Source organism: Tachypleus tridentatus, chromosome 6, assembly GCF_004210375.1.
Source record: "Tachypleus tridentatus isolate NWPU-2018 chromosome 6, ASM421037v1, whole genome shotgun sequence".
NCBI lineage: Eukaryota > Metazoa > Arthropoda > Merostomata > Xiphosura > Limulidae > Tachypleus > Tachypleus tridentatus.
In genome coordinates, this window is record NC_134830.1 from 42,353,290 (window position 1) to 42,378,029 (window position 24,740).

Below are 24,740 nucleotides of genomic sequence, written 5' to 3' on the forward strand. Positions count from 1 at the left end.
TTAATTGTTTCCATGTTAATAAACCAACCGTATCACCTTAATCTGCTACTCCCTTAGGGATTGATTGAAACTGCTGTACCACTATAATTAATCATTTGCTCAAAGAAAGCTAAACGTAGGTTTTCGTAAAACTGCTTGCTTTTTCTAAACGTTCAGATTAGTAGATCACTTTATCAATAACTTAAGGTATAGACTGTCAAAATTAAAAATGGTAGAAAACTGCTCGTGATTTCAACATTTGCCTGTCGCTACTTTTTTAGATCCATCAAAAGTGAAGGTAAATGTCACAATATATGCAGAAAAAAATAACCCTAAACTGGCCTGTCGTTAAACAGTAAAGATACGACTTAGGGATGATATGTCGATCCAAATCAAGGTTCTTTCGCTAAGTGGTTAGCGAAGAGGGCTGTGGTTAAGAGAGTCAAAGGCTCGAATTCGCCAAACGTCGCTGAATACGCTTCGGACTTTCAACTGTAAGCGTTATAGGTGTAAAAGTTGATAATTCTATGCGATTAAGAATATTTTTACAGGTGGTGGGTGGTACTAGTTTGTTTCTCTCTGTCTAAGTAATCATTTCTAAATTAAAACTTGTTATTTGCTTAAACAAGAGAAAATCTGACCTTGCTGTTTAAATAGCATGTCGCAAACGGTGCAATTGAATTTAAAAATATCGTGTATCCTTAAAAGCTCGTTTGCTAAAATAAGAGGTAATGTTTCACCATCGTCCCAGTTTATTGTCCGATTTCTTGAAGCAGAATTTAGAGTTTACACTTTCTTTTTCACGAGTTTACAACAATAGACACGTTTCGTTTACATAGCGAGTGTTACAATTAGAAGACTTAATTTGACAAGTAACATTCAAGTTGTATAATTTTGAACTTTTATCAGTAGAAGGGACAAAGTTTAACTGTCAATAACTACATGGTGTAAATGCTGAGTTCAGTATATCCTAGTTAACTTTTCGCCGCTCGAAAAATATGATAAGATAATGGATTTATCTTAGGGGACGTGTTGGTTAGAAACCTTATTACGTAACTTTTTTGTTTTTTTCAAATACAAACGCGTCAGAAAAGATAGAGTGATCGTTTATATTTTAAAATTAAGTATTTCTATATTTTGATCGAAAATTAGCGCATAAATTAGGTTTTAACGATAAACTTGAGTGAAAAAAATCAAAATAAGCTGAAATAAAAACAGAATTTGATCAATTTGCAATCCAAGTATCAAGGATCAATGATGGGCCGTTACATTCTTGTTGAAAGTTCAATTGTATTAATAAATTTTGTGGATACAGGTGTGAGGACAAAATTGTCAACATCATTGCAGTTAATTAAAAATATCATCAACATGCGTACTAAATTAACATCCTTGGCAGGAGAATTCATAGCAGAAGTTTCAGTGTGTTCCATGAATACTTCTGCATCAAAGCAAAAGCAATAGAACCATGGCAGTACAGTGAAGTTGTTTTTCTCTGAAGAATGAAACGGTTGCTTTCAAACAATACTTCAGCCAGGTCATCATTTTGAAGAATGGGTACTTAAAATGATATCTGATTTAAACACTGAAATAAGCTTCTTCTCCAACAAGAGAAACAGGGAGACACATGAATAAGGTAATGGCATTGTACTCGTTAACCATTGGTACAGAATGCTTTAACATAAAAATCAGGATAGAAAATTAACGACATTTAAATTTTAGCAATGTCTTTAACAAAGCATAATTAGGGGACCTATATATGAAACAGGAAGCGCAGAATCCGTGATGACGAGAAAACCCACTTGTAGATAAAATTGTATATGTAAAAATGGCTGGTATGGATAGAGAAAGCACTATGTAGAGGAGCGAACAATGTTTCGACCTTCTAAGCACGCCCTCTACATTCCTACATTGAATTACACAATCGCCTTCAAACATGTGGTCAGCTATCGGTCAGTTACCACTTTCTTTCTTTGTGAACCTGACGATGACCGAAGAAATTTTTGAAACGTTGTTTGCCCCTCTGCATAGTGCTTTCTCTATCCATACCAGCTGACATTACATATATACAGTTACGGCAGAAAGTGATCGTATCCCTGGCTCGTGAGTAGTTTTTCCTCATAACTTAAAAGTGTCACAATTAGGATAATGAAAGTACAATATATTATAAATATTATACTAACACACATCTACATAATTTTTTATGTAAACTGAACGACAAATAAACTGTTAATAAACAAATAACTAAACATAGGAGGGGTAGAAAGTGTTCGTGCGTCTACTTTAATGGTCAGTTGTGTAGCCTTTCAGGTGAATTACTTGGCACAATCTCTCCTCATGGCCCTTCATGATCGTTTGACAGTACTCGATTGGTATTTTCTTCCATTCTTCTTTACAGACCAAAGAATATTCTTACAACAGGTAAAAGGTTTATCTACATGCTTTCTTGCATACCTCAATCGTGCTTCTAAATGAACAGGCTTTAAATATGGAGTTCTACGAGGACGGCATGCTTTTGACCCAGAAGAGTGTAACATGTTCGTAACTGTAGAGGTGCTTACTTCAACCCCAGTTTCCCTTACCAGTTTCTGTATATCATTACGTGTTAAACGAAATAGGGTTAGTAGGGTTCCTACTAACTTCTCTGAGAACCTTATTCTTGGTTCTCTCTGGAATTTTGGTGGGGCGTTCGGAACGAGGGAGGTTAGCAGTTGATCCTGTAAGTTTAAACTTAAGAGACACACGAGACTTGTATTTTACAATAATTCAGTTTTTTAAATCACTGGACAGTTGTTTCCTGTTCGCCATGATGACCAAGCAGATAATGACGGAGATAGCGCTAAACTACCGGAAGTACATTTTTTGCTGGCTAAATTCCAATAATTATGAATCAAGTGTCTAGTTTTGGAATGGTATAATGTTGTTTATTTGCCAAACTAAACTAAATATTTACGGAAATATCAGTTTTTTCACACACGTTCTGAACTGTACGAACACTTTCTGCTCCTCCTATTTTTGGTTATTTGTTTATAAACAGTTTATTTGCCGTTTAATTTACATAAAAATTTATGTAGATGGTGATAGTATAACATTTATAATATATTTAACTTTTGTTAGCCTAATCGTGATACGTTTTAAGTTATGATCAAAAAATCGCTTGGGACGCAGGGGTACGAACACTTTCTGTCGTAACTGTTACGAAAGCAGAAGAAACGCTATTTTATAAATGTTGGAAGATCAGAAAATGACCTAATTTAATCACAATTTCCATAAAGAAACCAGCGTTTAAGAATTTTGTTTTAGATTTACAGTATACATTTGTACAGGTGTAGAAGTTTATATTTTACAGATAGTGACCTGCTTGTTAACACGTTAATAAATCAATAGGCACATAATAACAATGTCATCATAAATAATGACTGAATTTCCTCCTCTTCATGAATTTAAAACTCACATAATCATTATCTAGCTTACTATTTAATAAGAGTGTAGCTACAGTTTAAACAATGTTACTCGCATATTAATTAATTAATTTTTCAAGCACGAGTATTTATTTATGCACAAATTAAGAAACCTACGAACCCAGCATAATCACTCATACGCCTGTACATGTTGATAACCCACCTTACATGACAGTTAATTATTTACTAATTTGTTAATGAACATGAAAAAAATATCCTTAACCACTTACTTCTTCACATGTAGATGAACACATTGTGACTATGTATTAGTTCGCATGTATAAAAACAAAAACACGTATGTCCTATTTTAGTCACCCATACATGTTATTCCACTTCAGGGGCCCACTTTTCCTCCTTACCCATTCATGCGCTCAGATACTGCCTGTCTAAAATTAGGCGTGTATTTCTATGCGAACATTCTTTTTGTCACACGTCATTCATATAACTAGTCCGTTTCTTTTTTTTTTTTATAATGAGATTGGATGTTTAAATAGGATCTCATTTAATAGGAAGTAAGGAGACTTATGTCTCATCTTCACGAACTAGATGTATCATGTTATATTTATATGTTCGGTACTAATGTTCGATCTAATTTGTCGTGTTTCACGAAGTAACGTTCACTTGTTACCTCAATGACGTATTTAGGGTTTATTTTTCTTTATGAATGTATTATAAACCAGTTAACGTTATCCCTTAGCATTATGAAACCCAGAATCATTAGTCGAGCACTCTGTTTTTAGCCTTTAAAATATCCTAATCTTCACCATTTAGGATTAGTTCACTGTAATCTCTGTCTAAATACACCCGAAACGTTAGTTAACCACGCAGGACACGATTGATTAACCTTTATACAGGTTCACTTTAATAAGAACTGAAATTATACAAATAAATATAGAAATTATCCACATCAAACTGACCTCGCAAACAGCTTAAAAAGATGCATTTTTCCTTCTTCCCAATATAACCATCCTTTTACACACTAAAAGGGCTTTCACCATACTTCTACACACTGTCTGAATTTATCATGTACGAATTTCTTTACAAGTTGCTTTGGAACGTACCGTCCTGTGAGCTCATGCAAACAACGTCCTGGTTATAAATATACCAATCCCCAAAACCTCAAAATAACTTCACACATGGCTTTCAATACAATAACCTTTATATGTGGGCTTCTTCAACGCAACTTCTAAGCACAACTCTTTACACGCTATCCTTCTCTCAGAAGTGCTTTCACTTGTAACCTCGCAGGGCAACCTTTTAAACAGTAACTTTCCTCACCAAGGCCTCCATCCATACCTTTTTAGACACTAGCTACAACATAAGACCTTCCTTCAAGATGCTAAATTACTACCTTCATAATTAGATTTTGCACACGACTTCTCTTGCGCTATTACCCACACATATACACATTCCATCACACATAGCAATCTCCTCACTCCCTACCCACTCCCACGGTTTAGTAGGGACGAAGTGCTGCTACATTAACATCTACTTTGGCCTCCACACCAAACCTTCTACTCATTTTTTATCCTCTACTAATCTTATTAGCGTTAGTCGTTGCGCGTGAGCCTACAAACTAACCTTTAAATTCCATCTTATGCATAAATGCACCTGATACAAAACCTTTCATATAAACGCTGATTCCCTTCTCCTCCAAAACAAAATAATTAACCATACAATATAACTTTAGTAACTTAAACACTTAATCACATTCCATTCCTCTCCTACTAGCTATCCTTTAAACATTAAGTTATTTCAATAACCCACAAGCCATTTTACAAAATAAAAATAAACTTCTGAATATCCAATACTCTTAACAAATACCAGTTAACCTCCACATAGCCCTTGTTACAAAATATCCCATTCTCTAGTCTTTTCACACACACACATTAGAAGACAGAGAGTCGTTGACCTTTAACTCATCTCTCAGTAGAGTCATTTAAAAATGGTAATGTTTTGAAGTATATGCTATGGATATATATATTATTCTAGTTTTCTTCGAAAAAGAAGTTTAGTGAAGACTTGGGCATTTTAGTATATAGACCAAATCACAACTGTCTGGTTAATAGTTACACAGAACAATCGGACAAGCAACATTCAAGCTCTCCAAAAGCAAGTCCCAGTTATTATCAAGTTGTATTTTTAGCAGTCTAGTCCATTTTCATTCAAATGTAATTAGTGCGTGGTTGAATTATGAACGGTCAAGGCCGGCATGGCTAGGTGGTTAGGGCGCTCGACTCGTAATCTAAGGGTCACGAGCTCGAATATCTGTTACACCAAACATTTTCGCCCTTTCAGCTGTGAGGGCGTCATAATGGTACGATCAATCCCGCTACTCGTTGATAAAAGAGTAGTTCAAGAGTTGGTGGTGGGTGGTGATGACCAGCTGCCTTCTCTCTAGTCTTACATTCCTAAATTAGGGACGGCAAGCGCAAATAGCACTCGTGTAGCTTTGCACGAGATTTAAAAAAACACACAGAAAACAACAAGAAAACTAACTGAACGGTCATTTGTAAATAAATCCCAACTAAGAAGTTAGCACACAGGATAACATACAAAAGTTGTAATGGCTTTCAAACGAGACCCAAAACTCGAGCGCTTTCAAAAAATTGTCTATTCTTCTTCAGGAAAATAGAAAACAAGAACAATGACCTATTCGAATGCTGTAGTTTTAGGTCTCTTTGAAAAAAAAACATCTGTCAATAAACTTTGTTTAGTGTTTTCTGGGACCCAATGCTTCTGTTCTGTCTTTCGCTGTATTTTGATCGCATATATTATTTCACTTCATCTTACTGGACACTTACTTACGTTTGATTTTTCTGTTATTGTGAACGTAGCTTACTCATCAACATCAGATATCAATATTCAGTGACCTCCCTAACACATTTTTTCATATAGTCTCGAACACAACAACTTCCACATTCTAAACATGGAATTAATTTCCTTACATACAAATTACATCCGAGCACAATTTATTTTACATCCTTAACGTGCAACCTGAACTTCTATGTGAGAGTTTTACTGTATTGAAATTTTCACGTGTTCTACAGTAATTCCTGTACGCTGAATAAGAAAATGGATACCATTTTTCCTCCGTCATGTAAAGATTTTTCACAAAACATCATATGTACTTTTTATTTGTTTTGAATTTCGCGCAAAGCTACATCAGGGCTATCTGCGCTAGCCGTCCTACTTTAGCAGTGTAAGACCAGAGGGAAGGGAGATAGTCATCACCACCCACCGCCAACTCTTGGTCTACTTTTTTACCAACAAAATAATGGAATTGATCATGACATAATAACGCCCCCACAGCTGAAATGGCTAGTATATTTGGTGAACCCACGAACATCAGATTATGAGTTGTTTACCCTAACCACCCGGCCATACCGAACTATATACACTTTTACATAAATAATAGTTTTCATTGAAATCGGATCGCATTTTGTTAAGCTTAAAATGTTGAGAACCACTGGCTATAGATTTCTCTAGACCAATAGCGACCTGAAAGTCTTATCGAACGATTTATAACTCAAACGTAACACACATATTAATACAAAATGCTCATCGCAGTAAACGAAATGATAATTTGATCTTAGTGAGAATGTGTTTCTTTCCGATTTGTAAATAAATTTATGATAAAAAGAATACTGTTATTTTAATACTTGAATAGACGAATTAAGGGAAATCCGGTTTTAAAACCAAGACCATTTTATGAAGTTTACATTTGCAAACCTGTGTTATTTTAGTCCCACGTACAAACTTATTTGTTTTCACTTTCCACTCAACCATTGCCATAAACAAACGAATGTACAACTTTCTATCCTTTCCTCACCACACTAACCGTCTCATTCTCTCTAGTTCTAAACATACCTACTCATACATTATAGTGGTAGCTCTCACTCCACCTCATACATTATAGTGGTAGCTCTCACTCCACTTCATACATTATAGTGGTAGCTCTCACTCCACCTCATACATTATAGTGGTAGCTCTCACTCCACAAACTAACCTTCACATAACCTTACACTCACAACCTGTTTTTCTCTTGCTCCGAACATAGCTTCTCATACGTAATGGCAGGTATCAATTCCCGAAACTAACTTTCACATTTCCTCACATCACACGCACCGTCTCCTTCCCTCTGGCTCCAAATGAGGTTTTTCCTACGTCATAGTAGCTATCAATCCTAGAAACTAACCCTTACATTATCTCACATACATCATATTCTTCTCTCCAGTTCTAAACACGACTTCTCATTCAACATGGCAGCTATCACTCCTAGAAACTAACTCTTAAATTATCTCACATACATCATATTGTTCTCTCTAGTTCTAAACACGGCTTCTCATTCAACATGGCAGCTATCACTCCTAGAAACTAACTCTTAAATTATCTCACATACATCATATTGTTCTCTCTAGTTCTAAACACGGCTTCTCATATATCATGGCAGCTATCACTTCTAGAAACTAACTCTTAAATTATCTCACATACATCATATTGTTCTCTCTAGTTCTAAACACGGCTTCTCATATATCATGGCAGCTATCACTTCTAGAAACTAACTCTTAAATTATCTCACATACATCATATTGTTCTCTCTAGTTCTAAACATGGCTTCTCATATATCATGGCAGGTATCAATCCCCGACTCTAACACTCACACACAATTTTATTTTTATTTGCTTTCAGTGTTATCTTCACACAAACGTTTTTCTCTTAATTACACAAACAATATTCTTTATACCCCTTCCCACAAACACACAGTAATTCTCATTCACACTAGAATTCACACATACACACACAATTCTTTTTCTAATGAATAGTATATACAATCGCTGATCCCAACACATAACTTCCAGTACTATTAAATTAATGCGTATGCTTCATTATTTTTATATTTTCAAACAACTATTGATATGCTTGTCTGTGCCGCAGCGTTCCATTACTGATCTAAGCTGCAGTCAAATAAGCACGTGTTTTTCAGCATTATTTCCTGTATATTAACCTTTACAAAAAGCTGGCCATTATAATACATTTCACTTTAGTCTCCACACACAAATCGACCTATTGCTGAAGTGGATAGACTCCTAGATTTTAATACCCGGATGCACGGGTATTTATAAAAAAAAAAATCAATAGTAGTCATGTTCAGATACATTATGTAAGTATTTTATTATTTACAAATAATAGTGATAGAAACAATTGAGAAAAACATTCCTGATGCAAAATTCTGTATTCAGTTCGAGAGATCTGTTGTATAAAATGTACAATAATCAAATTTAAAAGCTGAAACAAAAAGCAGCCACGAAAGGTTGATTTACAAAATACGATTGTTCCAGATCTTTGTTATTTCTTTAATTATTGCTGTTCTAAGCGATTCTTGAAAGTCGTGTATGTTATTTTGTTTTCAGATTATTAGCTTTAGCTATTCTCATGAACGATATTTTATAAAATATGAGTTCGAAATAAGAACATAGTTTTTGTGACTTTTATTTTTTTTTGTCGTTTTTCAAACTCCACGCGTGCGGATCAAACACATCAAACACGGAGTCAGAACGATATAAGTTGGAATTATGTTTTAGAAATATTCTGATTGATAAGCAAGTGGTAATTAAAACGATATGATAGCAAACCACTTTAGTTCAATTATTATTTCTCAATAAATCCAGTCAAACATTCCGAATACTGTTTTTAGTTGAATACACAATTTTAAGTCGACCCCTTAGCTCTACCAAAATGGCGATTCTTCATCAGCCTGGTCTTACTCATCCAGGACAAAGCTCAGCAACTTTAAATTAAAAATCGATATTGGCAGCCCTAGGCTGGTCTGCTTTTTTGTAAAATATCCATGCATCTCTTACAATCTCTTGCTGCATCATCTCTCCTCCCCCGGCTTTAAAAATCAATAAAACTCTTTCATCTTGGTCAGCTCATGTGTTATTCAGGCTTCACCAATCAACCGTGGATTCACGCATGTGCAAAGGATGCTGACGTTACTTAACGTGTCAAACAACTGAAATTTCGCATTACTCTTTATTGTTTATCTATACTGACTAACAATTCTTTACATTTAACAAACAAAAGAACACCCAGAAAGAACAAGTAACTTGTATCGTCGTATTTAATAAATGATGCTGATATGGTAGTATTATACATATAACATTTGTTCTACTGTTTTTCTGTGACATACCTGTTACAAAAGACATATTCTCTCACTGAATATACAATGGTGATAACAGTAAACACACAAAGATTAAGAATATATTAAAATGCTTTCCTTGAGTCATTATTTGTATCGAAAATGCAACAAAATTTTCGGATCGAATGTACGTCGTACTTTCTTTTGTCATAAAATGTTCTGAATATTGTAGTAGTAATTATTTTTCTGTATTGTTAAAAAAAAGCCTTTAAATCTGTGGTTTGAGTACAGTAAATCTTGACCCTGGTATCATCAATGGTTTATCACGTTGTGACCATGCACGTTTATTTTGCTTATAGAGTTGAGATGGAAGATTTATTAATCCAGTTTAGATCCTTATTAAGATCTTTGATTAAATATTTATATCATTTTTACATAATAGGCCAGGTCAACTGTTTCCGGCTCTATGAATCGAACCCTAGATTTGAGTGTCGTAAGTCCATGGACTTACCACTGATTTACTGAAAATTACAGCAATAATGTCTAGGTGGCTATTGTTGGGGTATAAACAATGCGGCATCGTTTTAACTCAAACCTTGTGTTTTAGGCTTAATTTGTTATATAATGATAAAAACCCAATGAATTGGAAGAAATAGAAATGTTTTATTGTAGTATTAATATTGTTCTCAAGTTCGTCTTATCAGATGAAGGTCGAAGTTTAACTGATCATAAATACAAGTTTTGTCACGTGACGTAACATGTGTTTGAAATACTTCATATGAGCGTCTTATTAGAGCTGGATTTTTTAGAATGATCTATGAATGGTTATTAAATTGTAAGTTGTAGACTTCATGTTGAGGTATTTTATTATGGCAGTCTTGGCGTTTATTGTGGCTTGATTAACGTAACTCATTCGAGAATGTGACTGGCATTTAGTTTAGTTTAATGTATATTCGAGTTGTAATTTAAAATCTGTTAAGAAACGTTCTTTAAGATTTCTTAAAGTCTTTTACCGAAATTTGCTGTCCAGGCTGTTAGAAACCAGACAGAAATTCACAGTTAACTGTTTTCGCTATAGATATAACTACCGACATGACGTGTAGGGCATGTTTTCGTAATGTAGCCATTGGTGTAGGGCATGTTTTCGTAATGTAGCCATTGTTGTAGGGCATGTTTTCGTAATGTAGCCATTGTTGTAGGGCATGTTTTCGTAATGTAGCCATTGGTGTAGGGCATGTTTTTGTAATATAGCCATTGGTGTAGGGCATGTTTTCGTAATGTAGCCATTGGTGTAGGGCATGTTTTCGTAATGTAGCCTAGAATAATTGAAAATTCATTGATTATTATGGCACTAACTCATAAAAGATTAGTTCATTTTTAAATGCATCAAACTATTAATTTAATGAGATAAAGTCGTGGATAATAAATGTAATTGTATAATATTTTAGACGTTTCGTATATATATATATAAATTTTTTCTTGCAAAGTTTCTAGTAAAACTGTGAAGAAAATATTTTTGCTATGTGTATTTGTTTCATTACTGGTATACGTATTAGTCATTAAGTATTTGGCACAATTATCTGCTAGTTTTAGTTGATTAAGCTGTTTTATCAATAGTTTCTATAAATATAATTTACAGCCCTGACAAAGCAAGGTAGCATTAAGCCTTGCTCGCTTTACTAGTTTTATATTTGACCTAAGATGATATGAATTTTTCTTTATTTGATATATTTATGTATGATTTTCTTGGATACATTTTAAAGTTTAGTAGAACCTTCATTTGTTAGAACTTTTGTTTAGTTAAAGAAATAATTTTAGCAGTTATTTACTAATTTTAATGAGTTTTTTTTTAATAGCTGGGCCATTCAATTTTGTGATACGATTCCCCGTTAAATTATTTAATGGTGTGTGAATATGCGCTTTTGGCTGTTTAATTTGCTCTTCAATTTTCTTATTAAAAGTTAAATGGTCCCATAACTTCAATTGAACGATGGTTGACACTGATCCAACAAAATCTGTGACAATTTTTATAGAGAGCATCTTAACTCAGCTGTCTGTATCATTACATTTACAACTACGACAACTGTATCAGACATCTTAACTCAGCTGTCTGTATCATTACATTTATAACTACGACAACTGTATTAGACATCTTAACTCAGCTGTCTGTATCATTACATTTACAACTACGACAACTGTATTAGACATCTTAACCCAGCTGTCTGTATTATTACATTTATAACTATGACAACTGTATTAGACATCTTAACTCAGCTGTCTGTATCATTACATTTACAACTACGACAACTGTATTAGACATCTTAACTCAGCTGTCTGTATCATTACATTTACAACTACGACAACTGTATTAGACATTTTAACCCAGCTGTCTGTATCATTACATTTATAACTACGACAACTGTATTAGACATCTTAACTCAGCTGTCTGTATCATTACATTTACAACTACGACAACTGTATTAGACATCTTAACTCAGCTGTCTGTATCATTACATTTACAACTACGACAACTGTATCAGACATCTTAACCCAGCTGTCTGTATCATTACATTTATAACTACGACAACTGTATTAGACATCTTAACTCAGCTGTCTGTATCATTACATTTACAACTACGACAACTGTATTAGACATCTTAACCCAGCTGTCTGTATTATTACATTTATAACTACGACAACTGTATTAGACATCTTAACTCAGCTGTCTGTATCATTACATTTACAACTACGACAACTGTATTAGACATTTTAACCCAGCTGTATGTATCATTACATTTATAACTACGACAACTGTATTAGACATCTTAACTCAGCTGTCTGTATCATTACATTTACAACTACGACAACTGTATTAGACATCTTAACTCAGCTGTCTGTATCATTACATTTACAACTACGACAACTGTATCAGACATCTTAACTCAGCTGTCTGTATCATTACATTTACAACTACGACAACTGTATTAGACATCTTAACCCAGCTGTCTGTATCATTACATTTACAACTACGACAACTGTATTAGAAATCTTAACTCAGCTGTCTGTATCATTACATTTACAACTACGACAACTGTATTAGACATATTCTGCTGTGTAACACACTTTATACATTTAATTGTTTTATTTCACATTCTCATAACTTTCAGATTATATAATTACTACATAATTGTTTTTCACATTCTTATAACTTTCAGATTATATAAATGCTATATAATTGTTCTTTTCACATTCTTATAACTTTCAGATTTTGTAATTACTATATAATTGTTTTTTCACATTCTTATAACTTTCAGATTATGTAATTACTACATAATTGTTTTTTTCACATTATTATAACTTTCAGGTTATATAATTATTACATAATTGTTTTTTTACATTCTTATAACTTTCAGATTATATAATTACTATGTAATTGTTTTTTCACATTATTATAACTTTGAGGTTTTTAATTACTATATAATTGTATTTTGTCACATTATTATAACTTTCAGGTTATATAATTACCACTCCAGACGTTTTGTGCCTCCCTGGATTAAAGCGTATTTTTAGCTAACCACTATTTATTTTGGTAGAAATCCTGGATCTGATAAGCTGTTGATAAAGACTTGAAAAAGGATCTAGATGTGACAAAAAAAATCAGATGTAGAAATGATTATCAAAGCAGGAAAGGATTATAGTGTTAATGAAGAAAGAAGGAAACAGTGTAGCTATGAAACCTTAACTGTCAATATTTAATGGCAAAGGGACATGACATGATAAGTGGTTTTTGTTTCTATGGAACCTGGGTATAGATTATTTTTAGTCCAAGAGACCAAGATTTCGTCCTTTCTGGTCCTTTCTCAAAGTATCTACAAGCCGTACTTATTTTGAAAATCTTGTATTAAATCACCAAAATTTGGCTCATAAAAACCATATTTAGGACTATTTGAATACTTGAAAATTTTGAACTAGGCACTTATTGAAACGCATTATAGAGCAGTAGTAGCACTTATTCTCACCAACTGTTGTGCTATACTGTTTTAAAATTTTAACAGCTAAGACCTCCTTCTTCTTGCATTGATCAATATATATCTTTTGGTGCAATATTGGTAAGGTAGCATATTTAGTAATTACAACAAATGTAATTATATGGATTTAATTTGTTTGGAATTAAACACAAAGCTACACAATGGGCTATCTGTGCTCTGCCCACCACCAAAACCCAGTTTGTAGCGCTCTCAGTCCGAAGATATGCTGCTGTGCTACTAGGAGGCTGTAGTTATATTCAACATGTTCCAGAAAAAGACGTCCACCATTGCTATTCTTTGGAGTGCGAACTATTTTTCGAGTAGATACTGATTTTGTCAGCAGTCCTAAACTTTTAAGCTCCACTGAATAAATGTGTGAATTAAATAAATTTAATGTACATTTTATGAAAATATGTGTAGTTTATAGTGTGCACGTGAAATATTTAAGGTTTCTTAATATATTAGAGTAATTCAAAATCAGGTGGGCTCGGTATGGCCAGGTGGTTAAGGCATTCGACTTGCAACCTGAGGGTCGCGAGTTCGAATCCTCGTCACACTAAACATATTCGTTGTTTTAACCGTGTGGGCGATATTATGTGAGGTCAATCCCACTATTCGTTGGTAAAAGAGTTGGTGGTGGGTAGTGATGACTAGCTGCTTCCCTCTAGTCTCATTCTATTAAGTTAAGGACGGCCTGCGCAGATAATCCTCGAGTAGCTTTGCACGAAATTCCAAAAAAGAGAAATAGATATCTTCCTTTGAATTAATTTCAGGCGTACACCTATATCCACGGCCCGGCATGGTCAGGTGGGTTAAGGCGTTCGACTTGTAATTTGAGGGTGGTGGGTTCGAATCCCTGTCGCACCAAACAAACACCTTCTAGCCATGTGCGCATTATAATGATACGGTCAATCCCACTATTCGTTGGTAAAAGCGTAGCCCAAGATTTCGCGGTGTGTGGTGATGACTTGCTTGCCTTCCCTCTCGTCTTACACTGCTAAATTAGGGACGGTTAGAGCAGATAGCCCTTGTGTAGCTTTGCGCGAAATTCAAAAATAAACGTTTCATTGACCAGTGTAATTTCGCGTTTACTGTTTATCGTTCACGGACACATGGCTGGTGGGAAACAACTAAATTCGTCAACAGATATCAAGTGTTAAACTTTTCCTAAGTGGTTGATTAATGATACACATTATGCTGTGTGTGTTTGAAAAATCGTCCTCGTGTTATCAACCAGCGCTTTGAAGGAAAATAAAACATATTTTAGAGCAGGAAAAATATAACAGCAAATTCTTAACATGTGATATATTCAAAGTTTTGTTTTTTAGAGTAGTAAAAAAAAACACAAAAACAAGGAGAGTACGAAAAAATTGAGTAGAGTATACTCGAAGAAGCAGGCAAGATTACGTGACTAAAAGTACATTACGTCTAAAGTCTTTTGTGTTTGTTACGGAAGCTTACTTCTTCGTCTTGTACCCGTCGTTCTACACTTGTATCCACGTAGCTCTTTGTGTAAGAGAATACCGAAAAACTTTGGAAGAAAGATATGATAGGAGCTAGCTACACGCAGAGATTACAAACAATACATTTTTCAGCTGGCGAATACGTGTGTGAACTTGCAAAGTTTTGTTTTGCATCCACTTCGCATGTATTCGTGAAAAAGCTGTCAAACATTAACACGTATGTACACGAAAACATCCATTCTCTAAGTATGTTTAGATTTTTTTATGTCAGGCTACTCTCACGTTATTAAAACCTGATAATTTGCGTTAATACTCAGAATTTTGGTATATAGTAGAAAATTTTCTCGCCTTATCCTTTTTGTGACTCTTAAATTCAGAGTGTGGGCTTTGTACAGGGTGGGACAAAAAGAACCCAGACCAATTTAAGTATTGTTTGTTTCAAAGTAATAAGTTAAGTATAATATACGTACTATATGTGATATTTTAGCACCATCTGAGTAACATCTACATTTTAAAACTTTTCACTCCGCCATATAGTTAATGTGTGTTATTAGGAATCTTGATGTTTCTATTAAGAAACCCTCTGACTAAAGCAGAACTTAGTCACTGCTGAATTACCCGTTGGTTTTATCCTGTCTTCTTTTGTAAGTATAAAATCCTAAACACAGGCTACTTCAGAATATTTACCAGGAAAACAATACATATACATATGGGAAACAAAAGTTAGTAAATATAAAGGTATCTTCTACGTCTATCAGTTAATCTCTATCGTATCAATGGACAATTTTACAGTATTTTATTGTTGCTAATGAGTCTTTCGAACGTTGAATAGAATATTTCAATATATTTTTACTCTATAGGAGAACTGGATCAAACTGGATCAGGTTGAGAACATTTCTAGATAGCTGGCTGTCTACCCGATGGTTGTCTTACTTGTTTTGGCCCCCGCTAGTACAGGGGTTCGATTCCCCTCGGTGGACTCAGCAGATAGCCCGATGTGGCTTTGCTATATGAAAACACAAACACTTTTACTTGTTTTAACTTCTCCGAAGTAAGTATTGTTTGAAACTAGTTTACAGTTAAATGTAAACCATAGGCGATTCTAGCTTCTAATACTCCTTTAGGAAATGTAATGTAGCAATCAATTTGATGTAACAAAACAAAACCTGACTATAACGTTCCATTTGTGATCTATTTCAAATTTTAAAGCTAATGTCGTAGTGCAAGATGTTGACTGTTTTCACGTATTAAAGTGCTATTTTTAGTTTACGATAATTCACGAAGTTTAATGGTTTGTTTTTAAGATTGTTGGCATGGACTGGTCTCTCGAGACTAAGGACTAATTAGGTATAAGAATAATTAAATATTTAATTAAGTTTAATACTGTACACCCCCCCAAAAAAAAGCACTGCCACATGTTAAAACATTTTCAGGTTGGACGCTCATACAGAAACATATCTATACACATTTAGAAACTTGAAATTGTTGTAAGGACATACGATTGTATAAAAAAATGTTGCTGTAAGTTTATTTATAAAATTGTATCAGAACAACGAGTATCAACTTATATCTATTGTTTGTTTGTTTGTTTTTGAATTTCCAGCAAAGCTACTCGTGGGCTATCTGCGCTAGCCGTCCCTAATTTAGCAATGTAAGACTAGAGGTAAGGCAGCTAGTCATCACCACCCGTCGCCAACTCTTGGGCTACTCTTTTACAAAGGAGTAGTGGGATTGACCATCACATTATAACCCCACGAATGAAAAGGAGAGCATATTTGGTGCGACGGGGATTCACACCCGCGACCCTCAAATTACGAGTTCAACGCCTTAACCATCATCAGAGACAGTCCAGTCTTCTATCGTGCTAAAACTATTACTGACACTCCGCAGGTTTTATAACTTCCTAAGTGCTCTGCAACTTCTTCAAAAGAAGTGTATTAAATTATTCTTGTATTTGCTTTCTTATTATTGGCATTTTTTCGATGTTCAAATTGGTAAATAAACTCCATTTTAATTTTGCGAGTGTTAACCCCTGTTTAATATTGTAAAATACACAATACCGCACGTGTTAGCTAAATTAACATTACTTTTAACTCTCCTTTTCATTTTCTAACATTAAGAAAACGTAGTTTTTACTTTGTTTATTAGATCGTAGTAATGACATCGTAAGCACTTGAGTGATTGAATCAACTCAAAGTTTTGTAGCAAAACTATAAGAGAAACAATAACGGATAGAATGAAATCAAATAATAACTTATGTAAACCGGTGGCTTATATAACCAAAATCAAGGGTTAATATAACTATGCCGCCCTTTCTCCTCTTATTTCTATACACAGTTGAATCCAACTGACTAAAATCCGCCGTCTTTTTGCAGTTAAGAAACAACTGAAATGCTCAAAGAAATATTTAATTAACAAAAATTTGAACCACTCGTTGAACTGGGTGAAAACATTGTTTCGAATTTTCAGTGAATGACTACACAGGTGATTATATGTTTTGGGGAAATAAGGAAAACATAACGTATTTTTATACCAATTGTAAATCCACACAGTCATATGCTAAGTGTCAAGTTTCATGCTATCTTTCATTATAGGGGATTAACGTTTAAAGTAGGATTTTCATTTTATAAAACAACGAAACCAAACAAGAAATGTTTGTTTTTATATACTTTACTGGGATTTTTTTTTAGTTTAATTATGAGTGTGAACAAAAGCCAGTGAAAGATTTGTAATCAAAGAGAACAAAAAGAAATTTACTGTAGCTAAACTGAACAAAACTGAAAACGTACAAACCAAAGGATTTTTCTGAATGTCTAAGCACGCCCTTCTCTGAAACTCGCCTGAGATCAAAATCATGTGAAGCTGCCTCGTGGCATACCCCACGTGTCACGCGCACTAAAGAAAGAAGGGGAGGAGCATGGTGGTTTATTTTTTTTATTGTTTAGAAAAACGTGTTCGACGTTGTTGTTAAAACGTCACTTTCTAATTAGAGATATATTTTAACGCTCATTAATTGGTACGAAGTGGTATGAGGTAAGCTTAATAAAGTGATATTAGCCCACTTGTTATAAAGGTTCGGTCCCAACTTTCAACATACGTGAAAAGAAGTCATAAAATCTAAATAATAAAATCGAAATAAACACACACACAAAATCACATGCAGGTAGGTGTAGGCTAAACTTACTATGAGAGAATGGTCTCATGGCTACTGATACGGTTAATATTAGAAGTGTTTTGAATAAGTTATGAGACCAACTGAAGATAATTATGAATCTTGGTAACTCCTGACACGAATGAAAAATTTTAAACTAACAAGTCGCCCTATCTTCAGTGTGTTTATTATAAAAAAAAAATTCTTGTTTCGATTTTCAAACGGTTTTGATATATTACTACGAAGTTTATTTGTATAGTCCTGAACACGTTTTAGGACCAGTTAAACTGAAATAAGAATAGCATTTTGTTTTATTGGAAATAGCTGGAAACGCTAAACTACATTCGACGATTTTAACGTATCAGCTGTTGAAAGAAATAAAAGCCAACAAAGTTTAGAAAATCAGAATATACACGGTTTTGAAACAACCATTTTGCTTTTCGGATCTGGATTATCGATAAACAGGGGAATTGATACGTGGATTATGTTTTATCCGAAGAGTGTGTGTTTATGACCTGAGTTACGTTTTAACTGGAGTTAAATAGAGAGCGAGAGAAAGAGACTTATTTAATCTTATACTTTGAGATTATATATTGTCACAGTTTTGAGGTCATTAAGTATATGACTTCGTTTTGAAAAAAAAAAAAAAACATTATAAGAAATCCCTCGGTCTTTAGAGGTTCCAACTCTGTGTTTACCATTTTTTCTCCATATTTCAATGTAGATGTCAACTTTCTGAACAGCTTGTTTTTATAATGGAATAAATAATGTTTAGATAAATTTGAAATATGTTATTTCTTTCCCAGAAAACTTTCTACAGCCGAGTGTACGTGCTTTAAAATGTTGGGGAAAGTCACTGATTACAATTTGAAACAACACTCACGTTTCGGTTCGTAGGAACATTTAAGAAGGGTTTAAAAATGTTGTTGGAGAAATCACTGCAATACTTTACACTGTAAGGTGATTTAATGATAATCACATTAACTCTTATAATGGGAAAGACAGCGGTCTTCTCTATTTGTGATAATCACATTAACTCTTACTTATAGTAGGAAAGACAGCGGTCTTCTCTATTTGTGATAATCACATTAACTCTTACTTATAATGGGAAAGACAGCGGTCTTCTCTATTTGTGATAATCACATTAACTCTTATAATGGGAAAGACAGCGGTCTTCTCTATTTGTGATAATCACATTAACTCTTACTTATAGTAGGAAAGACAGCGGTCTTCTCTATTTGTGATAATCACATTAACTCTTACTTATAATGGGAAAGACAGTGGTCTTCTCTATTTGTGATAATCACATTAACTCTTATAATGGGAAAGACAGCGGTCTTCTCTATTTGTGATAATCACATTAACTCTTACTTATAGTAGGAAGACAGCGGTCTTCTCTATTTGTGATAATCACATTAACTCTTATAATGGGAAAGACAGCGGTCTTCTCTATTTGTGATAATCACATTAACTCTTACTTATAGTAGGAAAGACAGCGGTCTTCTCTATTTGTGATAATCACATTAACTCTTACTTATAATGGGAAAGACAGCGGTCTTCTCTATTTGTGATAATCACATTAACTCTTACTTATAGTAGGAAAGACAGCGGTCTTCTCTATTTGTGATAATCACATTAACTCTTACTTATAGTAGGAAAGACAGCGGTCTTCTCTATTTGTGATAATCACATTAACTCTTACTTATAATGGGAAAGACAGCGGTCTTCTCTATTTGTGATAATCACATTAACTCTTATAATGAGAAAGACAGCGGTCTTCTCTATTTGTGATAATCACATTAACTCTTATAATGGGAAAGACAGCGGTCTTCTCTATTTGTGATAATCACATTAACTCTTACTTATAGTAGGAAAGACAGCGGTCTTCTCTTTTTGTGATAATCACATTAACTCTTACTTATAGTAGGAAAGACAGCGGTCTTCTCTATTTGTGATAATCACATTAACTCTTATAATGGGAAAGACAGCGGTCTTCTCTATTTGTGATAATCACATTAACTCTTACTTATAGTAGGAAAGACAGCGGTCTTCTCTATTTGTGATAATCACATTAACTCTTATAATGGGAAAGACAGCGGTCTTCTCTATTTGTGATAATCACATTAACTCTTATAATGGGAAAGACAGCGGTCTTCTCTATTTGTGATAATCACATTAACTCTTACTTATAGTAGGAAAGACAGCGGTCTTCTCTATTTGTGATAATCACATTAACTCTTATAATGGGAAAGACAGCGGTCTTCTCTATTTGTGATAATCACATTAACTCTTACTTATAGTAGGAAAGACAGCGGTCTTCTCTATTTGTGATAATCACATTAACTCTTATAATGGGAAAGACAGCGGTCTTCTCTATTTGTGATAATCACATTAACTCTTACTTATAATGGGAAAGACAGCGGTCTTCTCTATTTGTGATAATCACATTAACTCTTATAATGGGAAAGACAGCGGTCTTCTCTATTTGTGATAATCACATTAACTCTTACTTATAGTAGGAAAGACAGCGGTCTTCTCTATTTGTGATAATCACATTAACTCTTACTTATAATGGGAAAGACAGCGGTCTTCTCTATTTGTGATAATCACATTAATTAACTCTTACTTATAGTAGGAAAGACAGCGGTCTTCTCTATTTGTGATAATCACATTAACTCTTATAATGGGGAAGACAGCGGTCTTCTCTTTTTGTTCCACTATTCTAATTTTCTTTACTTGATGTAAAATATGGGCATTTTCGAAGTAGTATTTCATTCCACCTATTCTTTGTAAAGTACGAGTGAAAGTGGATTGACCAAATCTCACTAGATTACATGTGAAAATAACTAGGTAAACCCAACTGTTATAATAAACCATATATTTTTAAAAGAAGGCTTATGAAGTACTTCAGCGATGGCTGCTTACCACCAGTTTTTATAGTCACCATCAAAGCTAAACCAGTTATATCAAAGATTAAGCTATTCATCCATTCAGATGATCATTTTAATTGATAGTAAACAGAACTTCGTATAATTAACACTACACTCAATGTATTAATTTTTAGTAATGTGCACGTGTAAGACACGTTTCAACAGCATGTTGGTATTAAATGTGTGTGAGCAGGGTGAAGTCTGATCAAATAGTGCTAAGAGTTCAGCATACATACACATCAATATAAGTCTGAATTGTAAAAGACTTGGTAGTCCAATATATTAGTCTACATCCATTCAGTTCATGCAGAAACAGGAACCCAACACATGCTCCGTTATCAGCTTATTCATGCAGGATGAAAAGCTAAAATCGTATGGTAATACCAGATCAAGCCGTATAAACATAGCAGTTTGTTATAGATGTCAATACAGATCTAATTCAGCCAGGATATACAAGAGTTCAATACAACTTCACTATCAGCCTGGTTCATGCAAAATACAGATTGGAGTATAGTCATAATATCGTTATGCCTAGAAACACACGTTCTTCGTTTAAACACCCAATATTAGAATATTTCACAGTTGAGAAACAGCTAAGGTCTCAATATGATCAAAGTTATTTGTTTGTTCCATGCAGAGACACTACAGTTAGACGTATCGACAACTACCAAGTTAATACATGAAGGCTCAAAATGTAATAAACATATTAATTAATCACAATAAAACTAATCAAAGACTATGCAGACTAAAAAATGAGTTAGAAATAAAAAAAATAAGTGTATTTCCTCTATTAGTTCACGATACTCCGTCTTCGAATTCCGTCAGTCCATTGGTAACGCATCAACCAGATAATGAGGTTATTCAGGTGTGTAATACCAGAATTAGCCTTGAATATCTCCAAGTATTTGTAGTTTGGAGTTTCAGTTGTTTGTTAACTCTGTAACCGACCAAGCCAAGGGTGAGCAGTTCTCGTGTTGCTGGTGAATAATGTCATATATTTATCCCTTGTATATTTGTAATAGTTTGATTTTTAGTCTTTTATCTTTCCGTGTATGTTTTTGCAAGTATATTTTGATGATAATTTGTGCATTCATGACACGTACTATGGGGTGGTGGTAGTTGGTAACCAATGAACTCCGAAACGGTAAGGTATAAGATGCAGATGGGTTTAACGTCCTCCTTAGAATAGTTCGCTATTTTAACATAATTTTCTTTTTAGATTATGCTATTTTCTGGATTAACTCTTATAGATTGTAGAGTGTGATTGAGAAGTTTCAGTAGAAATTTTATCTTCATTTCATCAGACGATTTATCAAATAGATAGCATTTTTTTAATCATGAAGTACTTCTCTAGGTACTCCAAACTGGTAGTATCTTCAAGTACAGACTAAGCAGTGTAATAAGAAATGGGATACGTTTCTATCAATATAATATTACTCAGAAGCCATCAGAATAAAATATCTGTTTCTAGATGATCTTGGCAAAGGTCCAATTAAGTTCATGACGTTTTTTGAAAGTACATCTCTTGCAAGAGGTTTTGGCACTTAATTCAAGTTATATCGCGTTGCCACAACTGAATCGTTATCAATTTATATAATCAGATACAAAAACAAAACAACTTAACATCAAATTAACTGCAGGTGAATCGTCGATATCCTCTCATTATATAGTCATTTTTTATGTAGAGTTTTTGGCTTAAGGTACTGAAAAATGGGCTTCAAATTATTTTGTAGAATTGAACATTGTTTTTACATCAGGTTGCCTTTTACCTCTATCACACCCAAGATGTGCACTTTTCTTTTCCATCCGCCACCTCATATGGTGGACTTAATTTCCCTTCTATTTCATTAATATTACACATGCTAATGATGCTTGGGTTTCTTGTTCCCTCAAAACTTCGATGGGTTTCCTTTTTGGAATCCAAAGTGGGATCATACTGGATGCTTTTGAATTGCAGGTATTCATTTGCATCAGTGCTGGCTATAGACAACATTGATAACTGCCTGTGTATTACTGGAGAGATTATTCATATTTCATGTTATATGTTGGACAGTTTCCAATACCAACTAAAACTCCTTGTAACGTGGTAATTCAACGAAGTGTCTCTGATGCTTTCTAACTCATATTATTTCATCAGTCAGTTGAACATGTCATACCAAGGATTACGAGTCATCGCTTATATAACTAATCACAGCAGAGTTTCGTGTGTATTTCTACTGAACTTAACTCTTTGGAAATAATTTAGGTGACATTGATATATGTAATTACTCACTTTTGCACCATCTTCGATTCGATTTTTCTCAGCGTGTTATGCAAAGACAAATATACCTACGTTAAAGTTGTCTTTTTTAAAACACTGACATTCGTTTAACAAACTTTTGCTAATTTAGCCTCAGAGTATGTCTAAAAATAATGCGTGAAAATACAGCAACTGCAAAATAAGGAAAAAAATCATTTCCCACGTAACGTTCCCACGTAGTGGCTTGATTCGATTTCTCTACGGTTGTTTCTTTTTTTTTTGGCTTGAAAAATAATCACCATAAAATGAAACCAAATTTCTTTTTAGTATACATATCTTTATTTTCAGATTGTGGATGTTACATTTAAAGTTTTGCAACAAAAGTTTTAAGATGTAATCGGGTTTCATAGATGTACCTCTCTACGAATCCATCTAGAATAGTTGTTTGTCGTCAGTCACAGTGGTGTCAAATATTCGTGTAGCTTATCTTTATAATTGTCATTGAATCAGGGATGTAAGATAGAATAGGTATTATATATTCCTAATATTCGTTATTTTCTCCAGTTTTTAAACAAATTTCACCTATAAAAAATCCAACAGGTGTCGTTCTTGTCATTGTCATACTGCCTTCAATGAGCTAAAAATTTCTCTTCTGCCTAAACAGTTAATTTTTGTAACTTATTCAGAAAGCCTCCAGCATTATATGTCTGATATGTGAAATATTCTTACGTTAAAGCCAGGCTTTTCTACTCGATTCTAATTACCAATTACACTTGAACATCTACTAAGTTCATACAGACTTCTGTATTCACAAGAACTGCATTATCTTTTACTAACCACAATGAGAGTGTATAAGTATTCCTGTACAACTACACTCATTGTTGAGGACAATCATTGAGCCTTGATCTCTTTATTGTCTAACACATCCAACAAATACTATTAGCCTACGATGCTGAGAGTGACTTAAGGCACTACTTAGGCTTAGATTGATCAATCGCAATGTTGCCACATGCGGCAGCGATTTGATTGTAATTCTTAACAACTCATCTATCAGTATTTTCACACATTTCTCTCTTAATGTGTCTTTCTAGTTCGTTGTCAAGATATTTAGAAGTAATTTTAAGTAAAATGTTCTCAGAGTGAAATCTGTAACTTTTCGTGTATCAAGCTTTGTATTCCACCTTCGATATACTGGGTCAAATAATTTCTCGAATTATTCACAATTTTATCCAAGTGATAGTGCTGATGCGGGATATTTATGCTAATTTATACATGTTCACGTTCAGGCCTGAGCAGTTGTCTTATACAAGCTGATATCTTGGCCTGAGCAGCCTGTTGCTCATTACATAC

At 34.0% G+C, this 24,740-nt stretch overlaps 1 long non-coding RNA gene across 2 annotated transcripts in view; it reads left to right on the forward strand.

The window, feature by feature from the left end:
* LOC143254537 (uncharacterized) overlaps positions 1-24,740 on the forward strand; it is a 66,468-nt gene that overhangs the window by 37,663 nt on the left and 4,065 nt on the right. Inside the window, exons 3-4 of one of the 2 annotated variants that reach the window (XR_013030241.1) lie at positions 15,931-16,121; positions 16,674-19,011. This is a non-coding gene — a long non-coding RNA (uncharacterized LOC143254537). Of the gene's footprint in view, positions 1-15,930; positions 16,122-16,673; positions 19,012-24,740 lie in introns of those variants that run through there. The other variant, XR_013030242.1, reaches the window with a different exon arrangement.